The 26953-nt window shown below is 40.5% G+C and overlaps 1 pseudogene; it reads right to left on the bottom strand.

The window, feature by feature from the left end:
- Window positions 1-6177: 6177 nt before the first annotated feature.
- LOC112641698 (peptidyl-prolyl cis-trans isomerase A-like) lies at window positions 6178-6922 on the bottom strand (annotated as a pseudogene).
- Window positions 6923-26953: the final 20031 nt, after the last annotated feature.

Here is a 26953-nt window from a genome sequence, read left to right as displayed (position 1 = left end):
CAAGGGACTTATAGTCTAAGAAAGGATGGTCTAGTAAAGCAGAGTAACAATTCTGTGTGGTAAGTGTTATGACAAGGGTGAGCACAGGTTGCATTGGAACTAACTATGCGGTCTAATGCAGCAGCCTCTGGCCACATGTGGCTGCTGAGTATTTGTATTGTGGTTATTCAAATTTTGAAGGCTTCATAAAAAAAAGTAAGCTAACTCATAATTTTTATTATGTTAATAACATGTCAAAATATTGATATTTTCGACATATTGAGTTAAATGAAATATATTATTGACATGAATCTCACTAGTTTCTTTTTACCTTTTTTTTTCTTTTTACCTTTTTTAATGACACTGTTAGAAAATTTAAAATTGCGTCGGTGCTCACATATTTTTATTGGCCATTTGTATCTCTTTGGAGAACTGTCTATTCAAATTATTTGCCCATGTGTAAATTGGGTTGTCTCTCCTTTTGTTGTTAAATTATGTGTTCTTTATTATTCTGGATACTAGACTCATCAGATGAATGATTTGCAAATGTATTTTCTCTGTGCCTTTGCGCTACTTTAGAAGTTTTCTTCTCTCTCTTTCTCTCTCTCTTTTGAGGGAGAGAAGTGGGGAGGAGGGGCAGAGGGAGATGAAGAGAGAGGATCTTAGGCAGGCTCACCACTGAGCTTGGAGCTCTACCCAGGGGCTCAATCTCATGGCCTGAGCCTAAACCAAGAGTTGGACACTTAACTGGCTGAGCCACCCAAGCGCTCCAAGTCTCCTTTTAAAGACTATTTTGGCTATTCTGGGTCCCTTACATTCCCATGTGAATTTTAAGACCAGCTTGTCCATTTCTGCAAAAAAGACAGTTGAAATGCTTATAAGGGTCACCCTGCATCTAAAGATCAGAATACTGGGAAGTATTGCTATCTTACTATTAAGTTTTCCAATCCATGAAGATTTATTTAGGTCTTCTTTGACTTCATTCTGTAATGTTTTGTAACTTTCAGTGTACACAAAAACTTGATTAAATCTTTTCCTAAGAATTTGTGTTTATTTTATTGATAACTATTATAAATGGAATTATCCCACTGGGATGGTAGGTGATTTCGTTAGGACTGGCTTTGACCCCATTAAGCTGACTGCCTCTGGGGGTTTCACATCCAGCTTCCCTGCTCCTCTAATTGCTGACTGATCGCTCTATTGCTTAGACAATGCCCTGATTGTCAACTTGCTTTCCCTCAGATCCAACTAAACTTTACCTCTTTTACAGAGGTAGTTTTTGAGGCAAGTCTTTGAGGTTTGTTTTGACCTCTGAAGGGCTCTCCTCAGCAATGTGTTTTCCTGGTTCTTTTTGATAAACTAGCTGATCGATGGTTTAACTTGTTACTCTAATGGAACCACCAGCCTCCTTTTAATTGCTGTCTTCAAACCTCCAATGTTTTTAAGAGTGACTTTAGGCTTGAACTTCCCCATATTCTGTTTCAAATAAAGTTAGTTCCTCTGGGTATAGCTTTGGAACTTTCTGTTCTTATGGACTGCCTCTCTCCCTGGGCAAAATCTCTGAGTTTCTGCTCTGGATGTGGAAACAGTGGTTCATTTCTTCTGTAGTAATACTGCAGCTTAACAAGCAGGAACTAAAAAACAAACAAACAAACAAACAAACAAACAACAAACAGAGTACTGGATGAGGGTAATAGCTTCTGGTCATTTTATTTTGCCTCTCCTACCATAGAATCTCTGCCCTATGAATGAGCTAGGGCAAGGGTGTCCAGGGCCGCAATGTTTTCCACCTGTCACATCTGGAGCTAAGCCTGTGGCCCCGTAAGTGTGAGATGGATGGAAGAAGGGAGTCCCCTATCTTTTGATCACACTCACCAGGAATTTAACTTCAGCAATTTAGAGCTGGAAGGGGATGAGAAACGCTGCTTTGTTCCTTCTGGTATACTATCATATTCCTTGTTTGGAAGCAAGGAGGAAAGGGAGCCTTTTTTTTTTGGCCACACCCATTTGGATTGGGGCTTCTGTCATGGCACCGAGGTACAGATGAGGGAAGAAAGGAGCAATCTTGGTGCAAGTGCCACAGATCCTTGATGTAACTACTGAAATTACTGAGATTTAGCAGATTTTCTTGAATAAGTATTTCTTCATTTGTTGTATGCCATTAAGACAACTTTCAGAAACTCTGAATGGTTGTTTTTTTATATAACTTTTCACCAAATTATAGCTGTCCCCTGTGGAGTGAGTCCACAGAGCTTCTCATGCTATCATCCTAGAAGTGGAAGTAGTAATGATTTTTTAAATCAAAACTCCAAAACCACAAAGGGGACAATTTATTTATTTATTTTTAATATTAGAATAAAAGGTTTTTGTTCAAGAATGAGAAGTATAAGGGTGCCTAGGTGGCTCAGGGTCCTGGGATGGAGTACTGAGTCAGGCTTCCAGCTCAGTAGGGGACCCTGCTTCTCCCTCTGCCCCTGCTCATGCTCTCTGTCTCACTCACTCTCTCTCAAATAAATAAATAAATAAACAAACAAACAAATAAATAAATAAATAAAATCTTTTAAAAAATGAAAAGCAAATGCAATGCTTGGCATAATAGAACATAAAATATAATTCTGTATTTTTCATTGTTACATAAATTTGTGAATAAAGATATGGATGATGGAATAATATACCTGAAATATAAGAGCATGGGCATGCAGGATAGGACATCAGATGGCAAATGGCATGGGGGTTAGGGAGGTGAAGATGACAAAAAAAATAAATGAATTAAAATTAAACAAAAAATGGACTATGAAAGGGCACCAGAAAAAAAAAGATGGGACACCTGGGTGGCTCAGTGGTTGAGCACCTGCCCCCGGCTCAGGGTGTGATCCCGTGGTCTCAGGATCGAGTCTCACATCAGGCTCCCTGCCTGGAGCCTGCTTCTCCCTCTGCCTGGGTCTCTGCCTTTCTCTCTGTGTGTCTTTCATGAATAAATAAATAAATAAAATCTTTTTAAAAAAAGTCTACGCAGGTAGTACTGTCAATAATATGCCCCAAACTAAGGACTATGATTGGTCCCATGAGTGTAATTCTGTGTGCCTGTGAGTCCCATAATACTTTTTTTTAAAGATTTTTTTTTAAATTTATTTGAGAGTGTGAGAACACAAGTGGGGAGGAGCAGCAGGAGAGGGAGAAGCAGGCTTCCCACTGAGCAGGGAGTTCAATGCCAGGCTTTATCCCAGGACCCCAGGACTCTGACCTACGCCAAAGGCAGATGCTTAACCGACTGAGCCACCCAGGTGTCCCCCATAATATTTTTTGATGACAAAATGAGATAATGTGTGTGTAAGTAACTAGAGTGCTATGACCTTTGCTACTTCTCTGTCACTTTCTGACTACCTCACGGGTATAGCAGCAGAATGAAGGAGGTAAATATTCAAGATAGACTTTGCAGATTCCTGCAAAAATTATAGTTGGGATTACCTCTGTAAGAATTAGGCATGGATTACTATTATAAAAATGACTATTCATTCATTTAAATTGGCCAGTAGCTGAGTCAGACAGAGATCAACTGGGAGGATAGAGTTTAAAAAGAAAATATTTTCGCAAGGCAAGTGGTCAAGGTGTATACACAGAAAATGAAAACAACAAATTCCTGGACAAAATCTGTAAGTCTGGAAATATGGTCCAAATGGTGCCATCTGCTCATAAAATCATGGGAGGCTTTTGGAACTTTCCAGCACTGGGTTGGACTGTCTCCACAAAATTCTGTGGCACTAGCTCATCAGGAGTGTTTCCAAGGGAGAAGGCCGCTGGGATACTTTCACTCTTCTTGCCTTGTTTCTGCTTAGCAATTCCCACACCAAAAAAATTGAGGATTTTCCTTCATAAAACACCAGTCTAAACTAAACTCACTTTCACTGAACTAGATCTGGGAGTTCTCCTACTTGATTATTGTCACCCATCTAAGTGATAATCACTCTTCAAATTTCATTTCAAGTCCAAAAGTATGTGGAACAAGCAAGGGCATTGGATACAGACAAACTTGGGTTCAAATCTAGATTCAACTTCTTATTGACTGCATGAACTTGGGCATAGTTTTAATTTTTTGAGGTGTTTTTGTTGTTGTTTATTTTAGAGAGGAAGAGAGAGAGAGTAAGAGGGAGAGAGAAAGAATCTCAGCCAGGCTTCATGCCCAGTGCAGTGCCCAACATGGGCTCAATCTCACAACCCTGAGATCATGATCTGAGCTACAATCAAGAGTCAGATGCTTGATAGACTGAGACACCCAGGCACCCCATTTGGTCATGAGGTTTTAAATTTCACTGTGCTGTGATTGCCTGAGCAAAATGGCAGGGGTGTGGGGGGAATATCTAACTTTCAGATATGAAAAAAATCAGAGCAGATGCTTGAATCAAGATTGACATATTATTTTCTCCTCATGTACCTTGACTACTCTTGTCCCTGTCCATCTTTCCCCAACTCATATAGGTGCAACTCAGTAACTTCCATATATATATATATGTATATAATATATTATTATATAAATTATATATTACCATATATATAATTTATTCATAAGAGACACAGAAAGAGAAAGAGACAGACAGACAGACAGAAACATAGGCAGAGAGAGAAGCAAGCTCCCTGCAAGGAGCCCAGTGTGGAACGCCACAAGCTGAAGGCAGACGCCCTGAGTCAAAGGCAGATGCTCAACTGCTGAGCCACCCAGGCATCCCTTTTCTATCTTGATTGTAATTTCATTTCATGATGTAAGTCTTAACTCACCAGGAAGAGCTTGGCATGAACTTTCTTCCCCTTCTTTTCACCTTACCCCCTGCTTCCTCTCTCCATTTCCCCTCTCCTGTGCTTAGCAGACCTGGTACTTATTAAATACTTGTGGACATCATGATGAGGATGCTCCCAGCCTTCCCAGAGGCCTCCAGGAAAACATCTTGGTCAGGTGCAAAATATCTGGATGGGTGTGCAGGAAAAGCTCATTATCAGAAAGTGAAACAAAATATCACTCTTGGACAGACAGTGACCCTCAATGCAGAGGGAAGTGCCAAGTATTTCTGTGTGTACCTAGAGTCACTTTACTTCTTATAGCACCAACCTCAGGCAACCAGAGGCCTTTTCCAATTGGTTTCTCTTTTCTCCTCCCCAATGACCCCAACTTCTCCTTATTCTGCTGCCACAAAGGGAGGTGGACAATTTATTTCTTCTATGATAAACCTAAAGTAGATAATCACTCTTTTCTCCACATAATAAGGCAACACTCAGAGCCAAAAGGGTTCTCTTTTTCTAGTTCATTTAAACTCCTAATTTCCCATGGGCCAATGATGACATACCAAACCACTAAAATAGGTCAGTTTCATCCTACTGCTCCCAATCAGAAAATTAGAATTTAATTGGTAAGAGAGGGTAGTGATAGCTATATTTCTTATAAAATCTTTAAGCCAGGAGTGCCTGGGTGGCTCAGATCATGACTGAACTGCAAATTCAAAGAAGTAGTTTAAACTTTTCAGGGTAACGAGAGCAAGCCCTCTTTGGGTTCTGTGCTCAGTAGGGTGGTGGTGGGGTTTGCTTGAGAGTCTCTCTCCTTCTGCTCCTTTCTCTACCCGTTTGCATACATGCACCCTCTCTCTCTCTCAAATAAATAAATACATCTTAAAAAATCTTTAAGCCATATGGATTATTTCATAGCTCTTCATTTTCCCAGTGAATTTTCCTGGTGAATCCTCAAGACGCTCCCTATTTTTCTGGGTACAGAAAGCCGGATGCCCTGCTTGATGGGAATGCATATGGGGTGCCTTTTCAATTTCCATGCCATAGTGGTTCCCAGGAAGGCAGTCACTCAGCCAGCTCCAGGGCGTCCAATTGCCAAGACTCTCCAGTCAAAGGTCTTTACACCTCTTTATGTAATACAAATTTCTATGAAGAGCTTATAACCTTCAAAAGAGCTTAAAGTAGTTATATTCTGGCTTTAATATAGAGGCCATTTGTTCTACTCATTTGTATCAATTCAGTTATATTTCAGTTTACACTATTAATATTTGCTGAGTGGCTACTATGAACAAAACATTATATAAAGGCTTAAGAATAGCAGTTCTCACTCATGGAGGGAATATAAGAAGACCTGGAGAGATTTTAGTTTCTTTTTTAAAACCAGTTTTGTTGAGGTTTAACTTATATACTCATAGAATTTACCCATTTTAAGGATATGATTCAATGGTTTATTTTATTTTATTTTTTGTGGTTTAGATTTTATTTCATCATCATAAACTGAACTCTGCAATCCAGCTAGACCTGGGGGAAGGAACCACGGAGCCGCAGAACTGCAGTGAGAGTGCGGAGACTGGGCTATTTCAAGCAGGTGGGGGTGGAGGGGCGCTCTCCTGAGCTAAAGGAACGGGTCTGGAAGTTCAGATAAAACAGGAGTTAGATTCATCAGATCTGTCCACAGTCGGCGATGGTGATCTTCTTGCTGGTCTTGCCTTTCCTGGACCCGAAGCCTCCATGGCTTCCACGATGTTCATGCCCTCCTTGACCTTGCCAAAGACCACATGCTTGCCGTCCAACCACTCAGTCTTGGCGGTGCAGATGAAAAACTGGGAACCGTTTGTGTTGGGTCCAGCGTTGGCCATGGACAAGATGCCAGGCCCCGTGTGCTTCAGGATGAAGTTCTCGTCATCAGACTTCTCCCCGTGGATGGACTTGCGGCCAGTGCCATTGTGACGCGTGAAGTCCCCACCCTGGCACATAAATCCCGGGATAATCCCGTGAAAGCGGGAACCTTTGTAACCGAATCCCTTCTCTCCAGTACTCAGAGCACGAAGTTCTCTGCTGACTTTGGAACTTTGTCTGCAAACAGCTCGAAGGAGCCGCGGCCCAAAGGCTCGCCGTCCACCGCGATGTCAAAGAACACGGTGGGGTTGACCATGGCTGGACAGCGACGGCCACTCCGGGGCGGCGGCGTCTGCCTGATTCAATGGTTTATAGGACATTTGCAGAATTGTGTGAACATTGTCCCAACCCAATTTTGGAAAATTTCCATCAAGTCAGGAGCCTTAAAAAATGTTGATGCCCGGGCTATCCAGACCCATGTAGTCAGACTTTGGGAGGATTTAGGCAGCTCCCCAAGTAGTTTTGAAATGCAGAATGTTGAGGACTGCTGCAGAGGATATAACACGGGTGGTTCCTAGTGCCTGTTCTTAGGGAACTTATAGTCTACAGCTGCCCCTATCTAGGCATTAGTGACATTTTGAACTGGATGATTCTTGTGAAGGTCTCTTCTGTGCATTGTATGGTGTTTAGTAACATCACTGGCCCCTATCTACTAGTAGCACCTGTTTCTCCCTACTCCCAAATTGTAACAATCAAAATTATCTCCAGACATTATCAAATGTCCTCAGGGGGGAAATTAGCCCCAGATGAGAACCAGCGATCTATAGAGGCAACAAAACATGAGAGAAATAAGTTGATAACTCGACAGAAACACAGTAATATCATGAGAGATACAAAAGGAATGCTGTAGCATTTTAAAGAAGAAAAGATCTTGTGTGTGTCTCAGTGTGGCACGGTGTCAAGATGGTAGGCTTGAAGCAGCAAATGTTTAGATTGATATCCTGGCTCTGACAGTGGCTGGCTTTATGATCTTGGATAAGGTAGCCAAATTTTATGAGCCTGTTGTCTCATAATAGCCATTCAGTATATATGTGGCTTAGTATTATCTGCAAAATGAAGATAATGATACCTTGGCAGGAAGTGTAGAGGTAGCGTGCCAAGAATTAGCGCACAGTAGGCACTTGATAATAGCCTTACATTAATTGAGCATTTACTCTGCCAGGCACTGGAGTAAATGCATTACATAATATCACATTTCATCTTTGCTACAATCTTATTAATTATGTATAATGATCATTCCTAGTTTACAAACTGGATAAGGCTTTAAGCTGAAACTTAGAGTCTAAGTTGATAAACTTACTGAGATCTTGGAGTTTGGTAAAGAGAGAGGTTCAAGAAGCAGATGGGTCTGACTTAAAAGCCAGAGTATTTGCAAGCTAAGCTATATGACAAAGCCTTTTAAACCTGCTCATCAGAAAGCCACCTGGTACATCATTAAAAATGCACATAGGGACGCCTGGGTGGCTCAGCGGTTGGGCGTCTGCCTTTGGCTCAGGGCGTGATCCTGGAGTCCAGGGATTGAATCCCACATCCAGCTCTCTGCATGGAGCCTGCTTCTCTCTCTGTCTACGTCTCTGCCTCTGTCTCTCATGAATAAATAAATAAAATCTTTAAAAAATGCACTTCTACAGATTCAGAAGTTTTGTGACTGTGTTTTCTACAAGTGCCACAAATGATTTCTATGATCATCCAAGTTTGAGAGTGGTTGTTATGGTGCTTCTCATAAATACTAAATAAATGTTAAATAAAAAATAAGCTAGCTAAAAATTCTGGCTTGGGAAATGTGTAGGATTTCAATAGAAATAGTAAGGAGGGAATAGCATAAACAAAGATAAGAGGCTTAAACGTATAGGGTGTGCTTGGCTATTGTAGTAAGAAGAGCTAATGCTATTTTGCTTTTACAGGCACTGTCCAAAGCATATTACATGTATCATCTTATTTAATCTTCTCAAACCACTTTGTGAGGTAGGCACCACCATTTTCTCATTTGTAGATGAAAAAAGTGAAGTGCAAGGAGGTGGAATAACTTGCGTAAGATCTTGTAGCTGGCAAGTGGTCAAGCCAGGACTTGAAAACAGATGGCTTGTATCCCATCCTTATACAACCAAATCAAAGTATCTGAGTGTATGGAACTTGCACAACATAGCTACTTAGTCACAAAGATCAGATTGAAATTTGAGTTCCTCTATTCCCAAATCTTGATTTTTCCACTATATCACAATTGTTTCACTTCAAATTGTAGGGAGCTTTGAACACTGTAGCTTTCAAATTACTTTAAAAAAATATTTATTTCATGTCCTCTCTTCACTCGACAAGTAGTCATGGAATGCATGCAGTGGATCAGCCATAAAACTGCAGAGGACTAAGGCATGGTTGTGTCCTGGGGGGAATAACCATCTTTTGTGGAAGCAGACACATAAGTAATTAATTCTAACAGTAGGAAAGTGTAAAAAACACTGTTTAGAGAACAGAAAGGGCTAAAGTCTGCCCAAGGTAGTAGAGACTTGAAGAACAAGCCCAGGAAATGTGGTGAGTGCAGTCTATTCTTAATTCTTCAGATAATAGGGCACAGGTGAAAGCAGATTCAAAACAGCATTTTAAGATTAACTGATGGTAGGGTGGAAATCAATTGAAAGGAGATAAATTGTTAGTCCAGTTGGGCAGTTATTATAGCAACCTGAGAATAAGATGGGAGACACTGGGGTCCTAAATTAGGGCCATGAGTGTGGGGAAGGGAAGGTGGGGAGAGATGGTGGAGAATATGTGTACTTTGAACATGCAGTTAGTTACTAAGCCCTTCTAAGAGCTCTCTACTGGGCAGGAGGACTTACAGTGGGAAAGGGCACAAAGTGCAAGGTTGGATCTCTCTAATTATTCCCGACTCTAGTAGCAGCTGCATGAATCCAGAGAAAAGGAAGAGAATCTTAAAATTCCTGCACATAAAACTTTCTCTCCCTTCTCCTAGACATAGAATTCTTCCATTTAGAGGTCTTCCAGCATTAGAAAGTTATCTTTTGGTAATGCAGATGCCTTTGGGTGAATGTCTGACATCTAGGAGGAAGTGAATGAGAGGTCAAGATCTACCTGGGAATAGAATCTACCCTGGACATGGGAGGCTCTACCAGGATTGACTGGAGGTTTCCAAATTCTTAAGGCAAATCAAAACTTGGCAATCCTTTCCAGGAGGAATCACTGACAGGCAAACTGGACTGCCCTCTACAGAAAAAAACACAGAAAGGGATAGCCTGAAAAATTCAAGAGAAAGGAACCCATGAAACACTCAGATGCCAGAGGGCCATCTGAGTGCATCTCTTGCTATATAGTGGCCAAGAGGAATCACAGAAGCTCACTGAGAACAAGCTAATGGGGCTGGCAAGGAAGCAAAAGAGGCTAAGAAACCACCTGAAAAAGACAGCAATGGCTCCCACATGGCTCCCACAAAGGCAGCACTGAAGCAAAAGTTTTCTGCTCCCCGAGTTGGTGGAAGACACCACATTGGCAGATGAGATTTTTAAATAAAGATCTGACTATAAAAAAAGAACTCAGTTCTTAAAATAAGATACAAATATTTACATCTTTTCCTTTCCTCTATCCTCAGCACCCCCCTCTCCCTCCCCCAACAAATGAGGCTTCTGTGAGTTAGTCATGACTTCCTTTCGTACTTCCCTGCCCTCAAACATCTAGACTTGATTGGCTAGAACCCCATTCCATGCCCAATAGTTCAAAGCCCACTCTAAGATACCTTTATTCCCAGGAGGGGTACAGCGTGTTCTGATCCAAGCTCCTGTTTTTCTCTGAGTTCAGAGGTTGATGAATCACCTGGAAAAATTCTGAGTCTCTTCTTGCTTAACCATTCACTCCAGGCAGGAATATAGGACTCACTAAAGACCTAGGGGTCCAGAGGGAGCTTGTATATTGCAGGAAGGCAAATATTTTCAAATCTATAAAGTTGTTCAACCTATCACTGACAGTGACCTTCCATGTCTCAGCACAGACTCCCAGAGCCCCCTTGAAATTCTTCTCTTTGCTTTCCAAGAAAAGGTCCCAACGGCCCACTCTTTCAGACCCACTGGATGTTCAAGAGCTCAACAGCACTGAAGGCGATCTAAACTGAACAGAATCCAGCCTTCTGAGATGGGAAATTGTGGTTGTAAATACATTCTTGTGCCCCTCGAATCCCTTCATTCTGCACTTCTACTGTTACATATACCTTTCCTTTAGGAGATTTTAGTCCCTTGGGAATAAGACCTAATAAGGATACATGCAAAGTGCTGGAAGGATATTAGTAAAAAAGACACTTGCACCCAAAAGGACTTGTAGGATTAAGGGAAAGCTGTATGAGTAATCTTCCCCATCTGTTCATCCATCCATCCATCCATCCATCCATCCATCCATCCATCCAACATTGACACTGGTCTAGCCATGGGGCATTTAGTCATGAACAAAACAGCAAGGGCTATGCCTTACCAGGGTTTATATTCTAGTAGGGGGATATGAATTTTGATTCATGTCTTGCAGGAAGGATAGGGGTTCACTGTGTAGGTAAGGGAGAAGGTAGCTTCTCTATCCCATAGAGAGGATAAGACATACAAAGGCAAGAAATAGTATGAAATATAATTAAACCCCTAAAAAACTTAATATGGTTGGCTCATAAGATGTGCAGTGGGATTGGAAAGATAGGGAGAGATGAGGCAGGGCCAATCAGGCACATAGCTGGGAGCTTGGATATTATCCTGTGGTGCGGGGAAGGTTTAATTAATTGTGCAATGTCTCTGCCTTCCTTTTCCCCCACTGCTGTGCCCTCTCCTCCTCTGTATTCCAGTCAGCATGTATGCTTGTCACTCCCACCAAATGAGTCATTGGAGATGGGAGCATTAATTTATTTGAGCAGACATGTGTCAACATCATTTGGAGTAAAGGCACCAGACCCATTACACACACTCAAATAACATGATTAGGAATAGTTTGAAAGCAGCAAACCTCAGGCCTTTCTGGTTCAGTTCTGATTGGTTTAGCCCACTTTCCTGCTCAGTCTCTCCCTACCGAATTTCTACTTCCCTATCTCCCCACCCTCTCATCACCTGCCCGCCCCTCACACACACATTCACACAACTCTGTCTCTTTCTTGTTGTCTTAATTCTTATTAGGGTAACCCATAATATTCACTGGATTGCCATAACAAGGAAGGGGTAAATTCTTAGGACCTATCTCCCTTTATGTAGGGGAAGGCACTAGAATAAAAAACATGGTCTGATCCTCATCTCCTCACACCTTTGTTAGATTCATGAAACTGTAAAGGCAAGATCTGGACAGGATCTTAGAGACTATCTAGTGAAATCCACCTTCATTTTAGAAAAAAAGTCTCAGAGAAATTTATCTGAAGTTAACAAGGCTCTGGAGTTGAAAGCAACACAAGCACTTACTGGTTCCTTAAACAATGGGGGATACATATGAGTGTGTATGAGTGTGTGTGTGTGTGTGTGTTTGAAGAGGAATGCATGGTAGGAAGCCCTGGGGCTATGTGGGAAAGTTGAAAAGGTAAGACTCAATCCCAACAGCCATACAGCCAAGCTTCCCAATGCTGGAACATTCTTTAGGTTCTGCAGGAGTTGAATGAGCACCACATCTAGGCCATCTGGCCATGTCCTCAGCATCAAGAAGTCCTAGTTCCTACTTAAGGGTAATACCTTGTAATATCCCCATTCTTCTCGACCTCTGGTTCTATTATTCCAGTTGCTTCTGCTATTTCAGGACAATGACTTGAGAAAAACCTCATCTGTCTTCTTTATGGCTTATTCTGACTCTTGGCTGCTCCTGACTGTGGTTTCTGCTGGTTGGTTTTCTCTGTGGATTATTCAGCTTGTGCCCATTGCTAACACTCTTTCTTGTGTAGCCTTCAAACTCCCTAAGAGAGAGGGACTGATTGTTTCATTTAGTCTCATGGTTATTCTTTGTGGACAAAATTCTTGTGCTAGCCCTTCTTGGAGACTGCCATCTGGCCTGTAGATCAGCTGTCCTTGGGCCCTTCACCTGTGATCAGGGTGGCAGGAGTTTGCTTTCATAAGACTGGGACTGCACAGGTGGCAGTGCTGCACCTCCTCTCCAAGTAGACTCTGCATAACTATTAGTGATTAAGATAGGGCTTGAATTCAGGTTCAGACTCCTAGTTTAGTGCCCTTTCCACTATGCCAAGCTCGCCTGAGTTCTCGATGATTCTGTGTATTTCTCCTGCACCACCTGCCTACCCCTTAGCTTCTCAAGTTGAGCATGGCATCCTACTGCATTCACTCTCCCATAGAGCAAGGCCCACGCTTAGATGCTGGAATCCTTGAAAAGGACCCGATAAAGTAATTATAGCTAAGAATGGCTTAGTTTCTTTGCTTGTGTATTTACATTTTAATGATGCCTTAAGCTGAGCAAATTACCCTCTAATGTGGCATTTCAGACTGTTCAGGAAGGAAAGAAGAATTGGGGAGGGAGCAAATTTTCCACGGTTGCTCCAATTACCATATAAACAGCAACTTATTCTGTATGCCAATAAATAAAACTTCCAGCCTCTTCTACATACATCATCTCCTCTGTCATCACCACCTTTATTTCACTGATGAAGATTAAGAAATTAATATATTTTCTGGGCACAATCCAGATTAGGGATGTTGAGACTGGCACATATAACCACTTTTTATGTTTCAAAAGAAGCTTATGCAACACAAGGTGAACGATGGAAAGTCCCTGTAAAAGGGAAAAATTTCCTAATTTGAAGAATTCTCAAACTTTCTATTACCCACAGCACTCTCCTGCAAGGCAGAGGTATGTTGTCATTCACAGACCTGAAATTAGTTGTCTTGTATTCCTGGAGAGTTATTAATCAACAATATTATCCCAGTGCCCACTATGGACTGGGTAATATTTAAGAAGTGCCAGTTAGCAGCCAGTACTAAGTAAGTAGCTCCCCTGGAGATGCCCACTGTAAATATTTTTATTTTTACATTTATTTCATTCATGTTTCAAATAAAATTGAGAATACATATGTGTTATGTATATCCATATATATATACATTAATATTATATTAATTTCATATTATAGGAATTTTAAAGTAATTGAACATGTGGAAAGATACTATTCTCAAAAGATGTTATCCTAATGGACTACATAATATTCCATCACTTTAATATATTGTATAAATTAAATATTTCCCTCTTGGTGGAAATTCAGGTCGTTTTCAAATTTTCACTATTGCAATGATACTGTAAATATTCTTTTACATAAATCCTTATTTGCATTGATTATTATTCCTTTTTCCTTTGCTTCCCATGCATGATGGGAGAGCAGGTTCTAGGCATACCATGCAAAATCTGGAATCCTTGGAGCTTAATATGGTGACTGGCATGTAGTAGGCACTGCTTAACTATTAATTGTTGAATTTCTGATAAATTTGGTCAGTGTGGCAGTGGGACAAAGCATATAGTAACGCGAGATGTGGAATCTAAAGCCAGATTTTGAAGGGGAGGATTCGGGTTACAGATCCTAAATCGGGTTAATCTGCATTTCCTGATGTGGTGGTTGAAAAATGTCCCCCAAAGATGTCCACGTCTTCATCCCTGGAAGCTTAATATCTTAGAAAAAAATACTAAGGTTTGCCTGGTCAAGTAGCCAACCAACCCATCAATTATAAATGGAATTTTTTCTTAATTTCTCTTTGATAGTTTGTTACAGAAATGCAACAGATATCTGTATATATTTGTGCCTCCCGTTTTAAATTTGGCCATTACACTGGTCAAAATTGAGGACTGAAAGGTAAAACCCGGTATTAACAATAACAATTACAATGAAAACAAAATGTAACTTTTTTGTTTTTGACAGGTCTCATCACTCTGGCTTATTTTTAAAAAGAATGCAAAGAGTAGGCCTGCCTAATTCTGAAACTTAACAAATGCATAACTTTAGGTATATGGTTACATTTCTTCATACCAGAGTTTTTCTTGGGTGTAAATATGGGTAGAAATACCCCGCTTACAAATACGTAGATTAACTAATGGGATATATCTAGCAAGTTACCTAACCTGTAGGGAAGGCCCATTCTCCCTTCTTCTTAACTTTATTTCCTCCCTTCCTCTCTCCCCGTCTTCCTTTTGATTTTTTAAAGGGCTATATGGTATTTCAAAGATATTTAGAAAGCACTAATGTCTGAAAAAAACTTTTTATGAAAATGTATTTTTCTAAGGAAATATGTCTGTGTTTATAGCAGGTATCATAGAAACCCAAAGCAATGATAAGGAGAGGGAAGAGAAAAAAAAGGAAGGAAAAACCTACATAATTTCCTTTCCCTCCTTCCTCCTCCTCTTTCTAATCTCTTTCTCTCTTTCTCGCTCCCCACCCCCCCCTCAGAATACAAATTCCTGGGGGGCAAGTTTTCCAAGCATATTTTTATATCAACACAAGTAATGTGTTGCAGAAAAAAAAATAGACTTACTGCTAATCTTGAATTAGCTGAATAAACAAAAGTTTTCCAAGCCTCTGTATGGACAGCATTGTTCCAGGTGCTATGAGGTGATAGGAACATGAATAAGAAAGGTCTGCTTTCAAGTGGTTAGTGGTCTAGCTATAGTCACATATTATCTTATGGAAGTACAATAACTCTAATGCAATGCAGATAGCCATGCATGAAAAAAAGCATGTGTTAGAACCAAATAACCTAATTGTCCTTTCTATATGTGCTTGAGGGTTTTTTTAGTTTTTATTTATTTATTTTTTTATCTATAGAGGATATGAGGATGTGGGGCAAAGCTGGCACTCTTTTTTTTTTAATTTTTATTTATTTATGATAGTCACACAGAAAGAGAGAGAGAGGCAGAGACATAGGCAGAGGGAGAAGCAGGCTCCAATGCACCGGGAGCCCGATGTGGGATTCGACCCCGTGTCTCCAGGATAGCGCACTGGGCCAAAGGCAGGCGCTAAACCGCTGCGCCACCCAGGGATCCCACAAAGTTGGCACTCTTGACACCAGCCCTGGTCCAAGGCACTACCCTCTCTGGTTATTTCAGCAACCTCTTAACTGCTATGTCAACTCCCCCATAGTCTATTCTCAACACAACAGCCAGATCGATCCAGACAAACACACATCAGACCATGAAACTCTTGCTCAATGGTTTCCTGATTCACTGGGAAAGAAGCCAGTATCTTATCCGTGGTCCACAAGGCCCTCCAGAATCCTGTCCCTGTTGTCCCTTGTCCACTCTCCTGTCATTCTTTAGCACTTGGCTTTTTTAGGGTTCCTCCAAAATAATGGGAACACTGCTACCAGGGCTTCTGAAGGGGTTATTTCTCTGAGACATCTGCCTGGCTCCCTGCCTCCCTTTCTTCAAATCTTTACACAAATATGGTCTTCTTTGATCACCTTATTTAGAAATTGCAATCTGTCTCTCTCTCTGCCTTGTCTTGCCACTATCATACTGTATAACTCTATCAGTTTACTGGAGCTGTCATAACAAAGCACCACAGACTAGATGGCTCAACAGCAGAATTTATTTTCTCACAGCCATGGAGGCTGGAAGTAAAAGATCAAGGTGTCTGCAGGATTGGTTTCCCTGAGGTCTCCCTCCTTGGCTTTAAATGGCTGTCTCTCTGTATCTCACTGCGTCTTCTTCCCTTTGTAGGTGTCTTTGTCCTCATCTCCCCTTTGTATGAAGACACCAGTCATACTGGAATAGGGTTCAAGCCAATGCCCTCATTTTACCTTAAATACCTCTTTAAAACTCCATCTCCAAATATAGTCACATTCTGAGGTACTGGGGGGGTCAGACATTAATGTGTAAATTTGGGTTGGGGGGAACAAAATTCAGCCCATGAAAATAGCTTAAGTGTTTTTTACCTGTTTCTTAGTAAGTTCCAAGATTGCAGATTGTCTGTTTTGTTTGTTGCCTCTACCCGGAACTAAAAAAGTTTTGAGGGTTTTTTTAGTTTTTAGGTCCATAGTGGCTGATTAATTAGCATTTGAAATGAATAGGTAGTAAAGGAATAGACAAGAAAGCCAAAGTAATCTTTCAATAGTTTGGATATGCAATGCCTGTGGACAATGCACATCGTGAATTTAGAGAGCTGTCATCAGCAAGGGTCAACTGGTCAAGGGAGACAGATCTCAGATTCTTCTCTGATCTTAGCTGATTTTTAACTGGATAGCGCTCCTCCACCTGCAGGAGCTACCAACAGGTGTCTTCCCCAAGTGACTGGGAAAGATTCCAGCCTTATCAATTGGCTACGTGAGCTTGGACCAGTTGCTTGCCACTTTGGAAATTTGTTTTTGCCTGTAAAATATGGTTAAGGATTCTTGCCTCACAGGAGTAATGTGAGGTATCTGTGAAAATGTCCGGTATACAGTATTCACTCAAGCTAAAGTTTCTGACCCATGAAATTTCAAGTTATACCCCTTTCAGAGATCTACAGAGATAACAACCCACCCCTTCACCCTGCTTTCCCAGACTTAAGTTCTGTGATCTGCCTTCCAAATCCTTCTGCCTCTGCCCACTGACAGAAGAGTTTGAAAGAGAAGTAATAGAAATGAGAGTATGGTTTTTTCCCATGGCTTGTAAATAGATATATCAGGGAAACAGTAATTTAATGCCTTAAAATCAAACTCATTTTAAGAATTACTTCAAAGAGAAAAATTGCATAAAATACCAATTTAGCTACCCATAAAATCATTTACAACTTTTCCTTTTTAAAATCATAAACAGCTCTAGATTAAAGACAGAGCTTAACTGATTTGTGGAGCAGACGTGTAAGTAGGATGGGCTTTCAAACAACATCATTCATAAGTCATTTCTAGAAATGACTGCTTTAGGATAAAATATCTATTGTGCTCATCATTATGAATTTTTTATGTAGCATTAGTTTTAGCGCTATGAAGAGAGATGGCTGAAACAGCATTTTTGGTTAAACTAAGCCTTTGCAATATTTTAAATATTTCAGTGAAATGATTGTTTTTCAAGCAAACTCTGGTGGTCTATGTTGCCTGAAACGTGATTTCAGTTCAAGCAAATTATTTCAACTGAGCCTAAGGCATGATATGTGCAGGATGCAAGCTTTAATGACTAGAGAAGTATAGATGTTACAAACAACAATAACAAATCATTTGAAAATGTTATTTAAATTATTTTAAAATTATGAATTTTGAATAATCAATCTTTTTTGTTTTGGTCAATGTTCACCACCTTCAGTTAGAGGGACAAAGATTAAAATGAAATGTGTATTATCCCAAAAGACGAAAAATGTAGCGACTATATAGAAAAAGCTTAAAAATTAGACTTTCAGGGGAGCCCGGGTGGCTCAGTTGGTTAAGTGTCTACCTTAGCATCTACCTTTGGCTCAAGTCATGGTCTCAGGGTCCTGGGATCTAGTCCCTGCTCAACAGGGAATCTGCTTTTCCCTCCCCCTTCCCCTAAGTCTCTCCTCCTCCTTCTCCCCCTTCCTGCTCTCTGTGCTCCGTCTCCTACTTCTCTCAAATAAAATCTTTAAAAAATTAACTTTTTGGGTATATCTTTTTATTGGAGTTCAATTTGCCAACATAGAGTATAACACACAGTGCTCATCCCGTCAAGTGCCCCCCTCAGTGCCCATCACCCAGTCACCCCATCCCCCCGCCCACCTTCCCTTCTACTACCCTTGTTCATTTCCCAGAGTTAGGAGTCTCTCGTGTTCTCTCACCGTCTCTGATTTTTCCCACTCATTTTCTCTCCTTTCCCCTTTAATCCCTTTCACTATTTTCTAAATTCCCTGTATGAGTGAAACTATATGATTGTCCTTCTCCAATCGACTTACTTCACTTAGCATAACACCCTCCAGTTCCATCCACGTTGAAGCAAATGGTGGGTATTTGTCAGTTTCTAATGGCTGAGTAATATTCCATTGTATACATAGACCACAGCTTCTTTATCCATCTTTCTATGGACACCGAGGGCCCTTCCATGGTTTGGCTATTGTGGACATTGCTGCTATAATCATTGGGGTGCAGGTGTCTTGGTTTAAAAAAATTAAAATTAAAATTAAACTTTCAAATGTTTTTGGTAAATTTTTAACTTACCCCTTGGGGCACCCCTTGAAAACGCTCTATATAGTAAGTGCTGTGAGGAATAAAAGCAAAAGAAATTTAATCAGAAGGGGAAATTTCCACTCAAAAAAAAAAAAAATCCCCTTTTCTTCAGCTCAGTGGCTTCAGGCAGGGCACCAAAGACCAATCATCTAGAAAACGTAAAGGCCTTCAAAGGCGTGAAGCAGTGGGGGTGGGGGGGAGGGATTGGGATATGAGATTATATTACTGACATTTCCATTGCTTAAATGAATCCAGTTTTCTCTTGCTGATGAAGGTGTTTCACCATCCATTTGGCAGAGGCTTTTAATGCTGCCCTTATCATTTATGCTGAAAGCATGGCTCATGAGAGGGGCTGCAGTATCTATCCAAGATCTTCTACAACTGGTAACCTACTCTCATGAGATAATCTATGTATTGGCAAAGCAGGAGAGCTATGAAGCCACAAGACTTGGGTTCAAATTCTGTCTCCACCAATGTCTGGGTATGTAACTACAGGCAAGTTATAAAGCCTCTATAAGACACAGTTTGACCACTGGTACAAGGGGGATGATGAGGGGCGCCTGGGTGGCTCAGCTGGTTAAGCATCTGTGTTCAGCTCAGGGCATGATCCCAGAGTCCTAGGATCAAGCCCTACGCCAGGTAGGGAGCCTGCTTCTCCTTCTCCCTCCACTTGTGTGTGTGTCTCTATCTCTCCCCCTGCTCTGCTCTCTCTCAAATAAATAAATAAAATCTTAAAAAACAACAAGGAGGATGGTGATTTTAATAATACATACCAGAAGCCTGCTGTCTGGATCAAATGAAATAATGCATGTAAAGGGCTTCCATGGTGCCTGGCATATAAGAAGTGTTCAATACATGTTGCTGACTCTTAATGTTACCCTGATTACAGTGCTCCAAACCCTGCCTCTGCTCCCATCATAAATGGAATCAGGTTTCTCCATTTGAGGCTGGCAAAAGGAGAAAACTGCTCCTTTGCTTTGCAAAATGCCTAATTGAAAGGCAAGGTTCTCAGTGTCAAGACAAAGGAAGCTGAAGGGCTATACATAAAAAGTAAAATATTTCTTCCCTAGGATGCATAGGTTTTTCCATGCAAAATAATTTTGGGTTTTCTTGGGATAGACCTTAGAAAGGTTTGGTGGAAGTGCAGGGAGGCTGGGAGTGCTATATAGGACTCTGTAGAGAGGGCTGGGCCAAGAAGCAAGGTGGGAGAAAGAAGGTTGCTTCACTCTGGCTTCCTTTAACAGGCAAAGTAACTTCAGAACAAAAGCATGTAATCTAACTTTGTGTTGTGCTCCGATCTTAACTTCTACACTGCAGGGCCTCCCTCTGCTGGAAATCTCTTTCTTTAGACCTTCCCATATGGGCTCCCACTCAAAATGAATCTTTACTTCCTATACTCTACTATTGCACTACGTTTGCATCTCATACAACAATTAGTTAGTCATTCAGCAAACATGCATTGCATAATCTGTGTGCCGGGTTCTAGCTAGGTATCTAAGGCTGAGTGTCAAAATCAAAATGCATTTATATGTTTCCAATAACAGGTCTCTCAAAAATATTGTCAGCCCCTGAAGGCAGAAGTCACCTCCATTCACCACTGTATGACTCACATTGCCTAGCATAATGAATTGAATGGAGCCAGTCCTCAACAGATGTTTGCTGAATTGAATGGAATTAAATAAGAGAGGTGAAATACTAAGATGAGTCTTGGTGGATGATGTTAATTGGTAAGGATTCCAGGCAGAGAAAAATGGACTCCACAAAATCACTTAGGAAAATGCATGGTGTGGGGTAGGAATGGTGAGAAGTTCTTATTCTGTATAGCTAAGGGAGTGGTGAAGGATGTTGCAGAAAAGGGAGGTTGAGGCCATTTTGTAGAGAAGGCCAAAATGAAAATGTTATACTTAATTTTTTAATCAATGGGGAGCCATTGATTGTTCTTCAGCAGATGTGAGGAATAACCAAACCTGTGATTTAGGAAGCAGACTTTGGCCATGGTGTGTAAGAGCATTCGGGTAGATGAGCTAAAAAGAAGTAGGCCAATAATCAAACTAATTAAATCATCTAAGCAAAGATGTTAAAAACTTCGATTGGATTGTTTGTAGAGAGAAATGGAAAGACATAAAAAGACACAGGAGACTTTGCTAAAGTACAGGTCTTAGCAGCAAGGTAGATGTGAGCATTGGGAGATGGGAGAGAGAAGGCAAAGAAAAGGAGGAGTCAGGGATGGACTGGAAATCTAGGCCTGTGGATTAGAAAAATGTGGTGCCATGAACAAAAAAAAAAAAACAGTGATTGCAAAAAGCATTGCTTTATTTAGGAAAGAAATGAAGAAATAGAAGGGTTTCTTTATTTGTTTGTACTTATTTAAGGATGAAGGTTCTTGATATTATAGGGATGGGGCAACCCAGAAAAGACAGATTTTTGAGATGCAGGGGTAATAAGAGTCATGATTTTAAAGGCTGGAGCAGTGAACTCAAGACCATAAAAGGAAGCATCAGCCTTGGCAAGGACAGGTGCTTCAAAGCACTGAAATGGAAGTAGAGAAAGAAAAGGAGGCAAAAAGTCAGAGAACAATTCAGCCTTGTGAAGAGGGGAACAGAGGAAGATTACCTTGCAGAACCATGACCATGAGGAGGATCTGATGAGGGTAAAGGGACCAAGGTTCTGGGGAGAAGATTTGAGGGAAATAGAAATAAAAGAAAAAAAGCCTGATTGTCACCAAGCAGTGAGGACCAAGCCAGAGTATGCTCACCATAATTACCTAGTCACTAAGTGGACGAAAGATCAAGTGAGGAAAGGTGAGAGAAGCCCATGACCTGATAAATCCCAAAATGGACAAGCAACTCCTGAACAGAAGCTAATGATTCTCCATCATGCTCCTTCCACACCTCCTTGCATCTGCTTGGACTTCTCCTTCCCAAATACTTTCCTTTTCAATCTTTCCTGTCTTCTGACTTTAAACAACTTGAACCCCTCTTGGCCGGGAGAAAGTATGCTATCAGAGCCAATTAGAATCCTAGGACTTTGGTAGTAGATAGAAGCATAAATGATCACTTTAGTAATCCATATTTATCATTTTGCATATCAGGAAGCTTAACTAAGCCCAAATAGATACAGAGGAGTGTGGTGTCTTGTCCACATATGCACAGTTGGCTAATGCCAGAACTAAGATCAGGAGTCAGATTGCCTGTTGTACCTGTCTTGATACTACATTGCATTATATCAGAAGAAATAATTTTTCTATCTCTACTAACCCCAAATCCTAATGTGTCTATGAAGAAATATTATACTTTCCCATCTTTCCGTAATGAGCTTATAAAAGATTATCCTCCTGAGGTGCCTTGGTGGCTCAGTGGGTTAAGTGTCTGCCTTCAGCTCAGGTCATGGTCCCAGGATCCTGGGATTTAAACTCATGTCAGGCTCTCTGCTCAGTGGGGACCTGTTTCTCCCTCTCCTTCTTCCTGCTGCTTCTCCTGCTTGTGCACATTTGCATGCCCTCTCTCTCTCTGTCAAACAAATAAACAAATAATCAAATAAATAAATAAAATCTTTTTTTAAAAAAAGATTATCCTCTCAAATAAGTCAATCAGAGAAAGACAATTATCATATATCTCACTCATATGTGGAATTTAAGAAACAAAACAGAGGATCATAGGAGATGAGAGGAAAAAATAAACAAGATGAAATCAGAGAGGGAGACAAACCATAAGAGACTCTTAATCATAAGAAACAAACTGAGGGTCGCTAGAGGGGAGCGGGTGGGGGTACAGGGTAACTGAGTGATGGACATTAAGTAGGGCATGTGATGCGACCAGCACTGGGAGTTATATACAACTGATGAATCACTGAACTCTACTCTCTGAAGCCAATAATGCATTATATGTTAATTAACTGAATTAAAAAAAGATTATCCTCTCAAAAGGGGACTGGGGAAGAGGAATTGATTTATTGAGTACATACCGAAGGAGAAATGCAGTGCTAGGGATTTTACATATTTTATTCCATTTATTTTTCATTTTTTATTTTTTTTAATTTTTATTTATTTATGATAGTCACACAGAGAGAGAGAGAGGCAGAGACACAGGCAGAGGGAGAAGCAGGCTCCATGCACCGAAGCCTGACGTGGGATTCGATCCCGGGTCTCCAGGATCGCGCCCTGGGCCAAAGGCAGGCACCAAACCGCTGCGCCACCCAGGGATCCCCCATTTATTTTTCATATCACCACTATGAGATAGTTCTTACATCTTACAAATGGAGAAGCTCAAAAATGTTAATATTAATATTAATCTCATACCCACCGAATTAGAAAGTGATATAATGGAGATTTGATCCCATATTTGGTGACTCCTCAAACCCACTGTCTTTTGATTAAACTATTAAATGTTAAGTCTACAAATATAAATATATATAATACATGATGTATAAAATTATATAATAATGTATTTATAAATATACAAATAAAAATATATATACAATGGAATATTACTCAGCCATCAGAAAGGATGAATACCTACCATTTGCTTTGTTGCGGATGAACTGGAGGGTATTATGCTGAGTGAAATAAGTCAATCAGAGAAGGACAATCATCATGTGGTTTCACTTACACGCAGAATATAAAAAATAGTGAAAGGGACCCTAAGGGAAAGGAGGGAAACTGAGTGGGGAAAAATCAGAGAGGAAGATAAACCATGAAAGACTCCTAACTCTGGGAAACAAAGGGTTACAGAAGGGGAGATGGTGGGGGGATGGGTGACTGGGTGATGGGCACTAAGAAGGGCACTTGATGGGATGAGCACTGGGTGTTACACTATATGTTGGCAATTTGAATTAAATAAAAAAAGAAGAAAGAAACAAATTAAATATAAAGCTATTAAACTTTCTCATCAACTCTCACATGAAGTGAAAAATTATTTAGGGCCCTGGGTGAAAAAGTTTATGGCAAAATGAAAACATTATAGGCATGGACTCCTAAAGTGGATGGGTTATGGGCAATTCAAGGTGAGCCCCACTTTTCCTCATGCTGAGGTTCTCTCCTTCAGGAAAATGAACAAATTTAATCATTGTTCTTGGGAGTGAAACAAAGGTGTCATACCTTCAAAAGACTGTGTTTTGTATTTTTCGAATCATCCTTCTCTTATCACCCAAGAGAGAAGGAAGCTTCTGGAACTGCGCCTGCTTTGCAAGTCTATTCCCATTTGATCTTATCCAAGAGTGCCTTCTTCATAGAATGTCACCATGGAGACTTGATCAAACTCATGCTCTTGCACTTAATCTTGCAATCTGTTGCTGAATGGCTGATATTCCTTCTTAGGCCAAAGAACAGCAAGTTCATAAATGAGTTTTTGAAGGAAACCGAGCTGTGGACAAAATGTTTAACCCGAGAGTGGGACGTGGCACTTTGGTGATATACAAGATTAAACCTATTGTTGCATAACACAACTCAGGATGTTTAAATTAAGGCTTGGAAAAAGAAAATGTACAACCAGGTGTGTTAACTATTCTGCTGCTTGTCAAATTTTCCAAGTTTGTTTCACTCAACTAATATTTACTGAGTTAGGTAAATGTCTTGAATCTTGACTATGGAGATATAAAGATGATTGAGATATAGACTTTGGCCCCAAAGAGCTCAAAGTTTGGCTAGAGATGTGGAAAGGTAAGCAAACTATAGTATAATGTCATACATGCAGTAACAGAACCATCTGGGAAAAAAAACAAGAGGCAGGAACAACTAAGTCTATCCAAATGGGATAGAGAAGGTGAAGAGAGGACATCATGGAAGGCTTCTTGGATGAAGTACCACTTGAGGTTGGTCTTAAAGGGTCGATTCATAGGAATTCTAAAGCAGAGGAGGGGAAATGAAAAGAAAACAAAACCTAACAAAGTCTGGAAGAATCACAAGGGTGAGGAAGTTAAGAAACACGGTGATCTACTACGATTAGTATATAGACCTTGGGGTCTGTAGGGATTGGCAGCAATGGGAAATGGAAAAGTGAGCTGGATATAGGAAGTAAAGGCTCTGTGCATCATATTTGTGATGTTTACTCAACCATGTGGCAGTGGTGAGGGTTGAACCATAAGGAGAGTTCAAAATATGAATAGTTTTATTATGACTTTGAACTTCAAATTGAGTGTAACGAGGGTTCTTTGTTGGGCTCTTGGCAAGGGAATGACATGATCAGATTAGGTTCTAAAAAGCTCATTTTCCTTAAGATGTAAAGAAGAGATTTATTGTGGTACTGAGAAGTCCAACGCAAAACTAGAGGCGGGGATGCTAATCAGGTTTGTGTAATCATCTAAGCAAGAGGTGGAAGGGATTTAGAGGAGGAGAAAAGGGAAAAAAACTGACATAGAATTAGATCAGAAGTGACTGAGATAGAATTAGCAGGTCTTAGTAAAGTCTGCATAGGAGGGGTGATGGATAACTAAGTTCTAGCCAATGGGAATGTTTTTCAGAAGACATACATTTCGATTCTGCTTGGTGGAAACAGGAGTTGCGTGCAGGCTTAGGAACACTGGAGTCTGGGAAAGTTGATCTTTTATTCTGGGCAGCCACATGGTAGTTGAAATAGGTGTGTACCTGTAATGGGGGTACAATAGCAGTCTCTACCACTCACACCCGCTCAACTATTTCCTCTCCCTGAGACTGTGACTCCTCAAAGACAAGATCACTCCTTATTACTGTTTTTGCAGTACTCAACACTGCCTGACACATAAGAGATACTTGGTACATGTTGCAATGAAACAATCTTGCTGTTGCTTAGACAAGTTTCATGCTCTCCTGCCCTCTGAGCTTGGCTTCAGCTGCTTCTTGTACCTTCTGCAGGCTCACAGCTATTCCTGTTGATTTCTGCCTTTCTGTCACAAGGATCAGCTCAGGATGTTGGCCATAAAGCAGTCACTACTCAGAATGTGGACAATTGCTGTTTTCATGCTAAAAACTGGGTACTCACATTTTTGAAAGTTGAAATTTTATTACAACTGCCCACAGTGTGCAGGAGAAATAAAAGTATAAGGCAAAACTGAAGGCAAGACGGTAATTTTGGTGATTTCTCCAGCATCCAAATATGTAATAAGGATTTAGAGAGAAAGAGAAAATGGACAAATTGGAGGATAGAAAAACAGATTGGCGGGATCCCTGGGTGGCGCAGTGGTTTAGCCCCTGCCTTTGGCCCAGGGCGCGATCCTGGAGACCCAGGATCGAATCCCACGTCGGGCTCCCAGTGCATGGAGCCTGCTTCTCCCTCTGCCTGTGTCTCTGCCTCTCTCTCTCTCTCTGTGTGACTATCATAAATAAATAAAAATTAAAAAAAAGAAAAGAAAAACAGATTGGCTGGAAAAGCACTAAGGGAGGGAAAGCAATCAATGAATGAAACTGGAATATTAGGAAGAATGTATAGCACTGACAGAAATTTTAAAAAAGCCCAAAGCTCGAACGTGTGTAAGGAGATGGCAGTTGGAAAGTGAATATAATGGCAAAGATATGACAAAGCTAATCCTTATGGATTATTGGATTTCCATCCTTTCTCAGAAAATAAACCTAGCTAAATTACTATACTGAAAATGTGGCGATGAGTTAATCAATAGTTGAAGACTTTTTATGAAGTGAAATAAAAGCATTTATAAATTGCAATTCAAAGTAATAAAGTTTCATACCCTGTTTAGATTCAAATTATTTGTAATCCATTTATGACTCAGAGGGACATGAATTTAAGTGTTAGTGGTAAATAGGATTGAGTGGATTTATCCTCCTTAAAATGGGTATTCAGTTTCAACTTGATGTGATCAATAGCACACCAGGAAATGATAAAATTCGCAAGTAGTGAGAGCACAATTCAAACTTCTTTTAGGTTTTAGGAAGAGAGATAATTATGAAAGGACTCCTCATGCCTGCAAAGTAACCCAAATTTTAAACTTGAATTTTGCTCACTTCATGGAGCACATCAGTCAGATCCAACTTTGAGTAGGTTTGGTTGTAAGGAGTTAAATGAACTAGCTAACAAAGGCTTTTATCTTTCACTGCTCCCCTTTTTGTACACCTCTGTAACTTCTTTTCGAAAAATATGATGATATTTAGCAGTCAGTCGAATTTTTAAAGAAATAATTGAAACTATTACATATGGAGACACAATAGATAACCCTTACTCTTTTGAAGTTCTGGAAGTAGACTCAAGTCCAGACATTACCTGCCCTCCCCCCCACCCCATTACATA

Source organism: Canis lupus, chromosome 12, assembly GCF_003254725.2.
Source record: "Canis lupus dingo isolate Sandy chromosome 12, ASM325472v2, whole genome shotgun sequence".
In the NCBI taxonomy this organism is placed as follows: Eukaryota; Metazoa; Chordata; class Mammalia; order Carnivora; family Canidae; genus Canis; species Canis lupus.
Note: the sequence above shows the minus strand (reverse complement) of the source record. Positions and strands in the feature narration are given on the sequence as shown.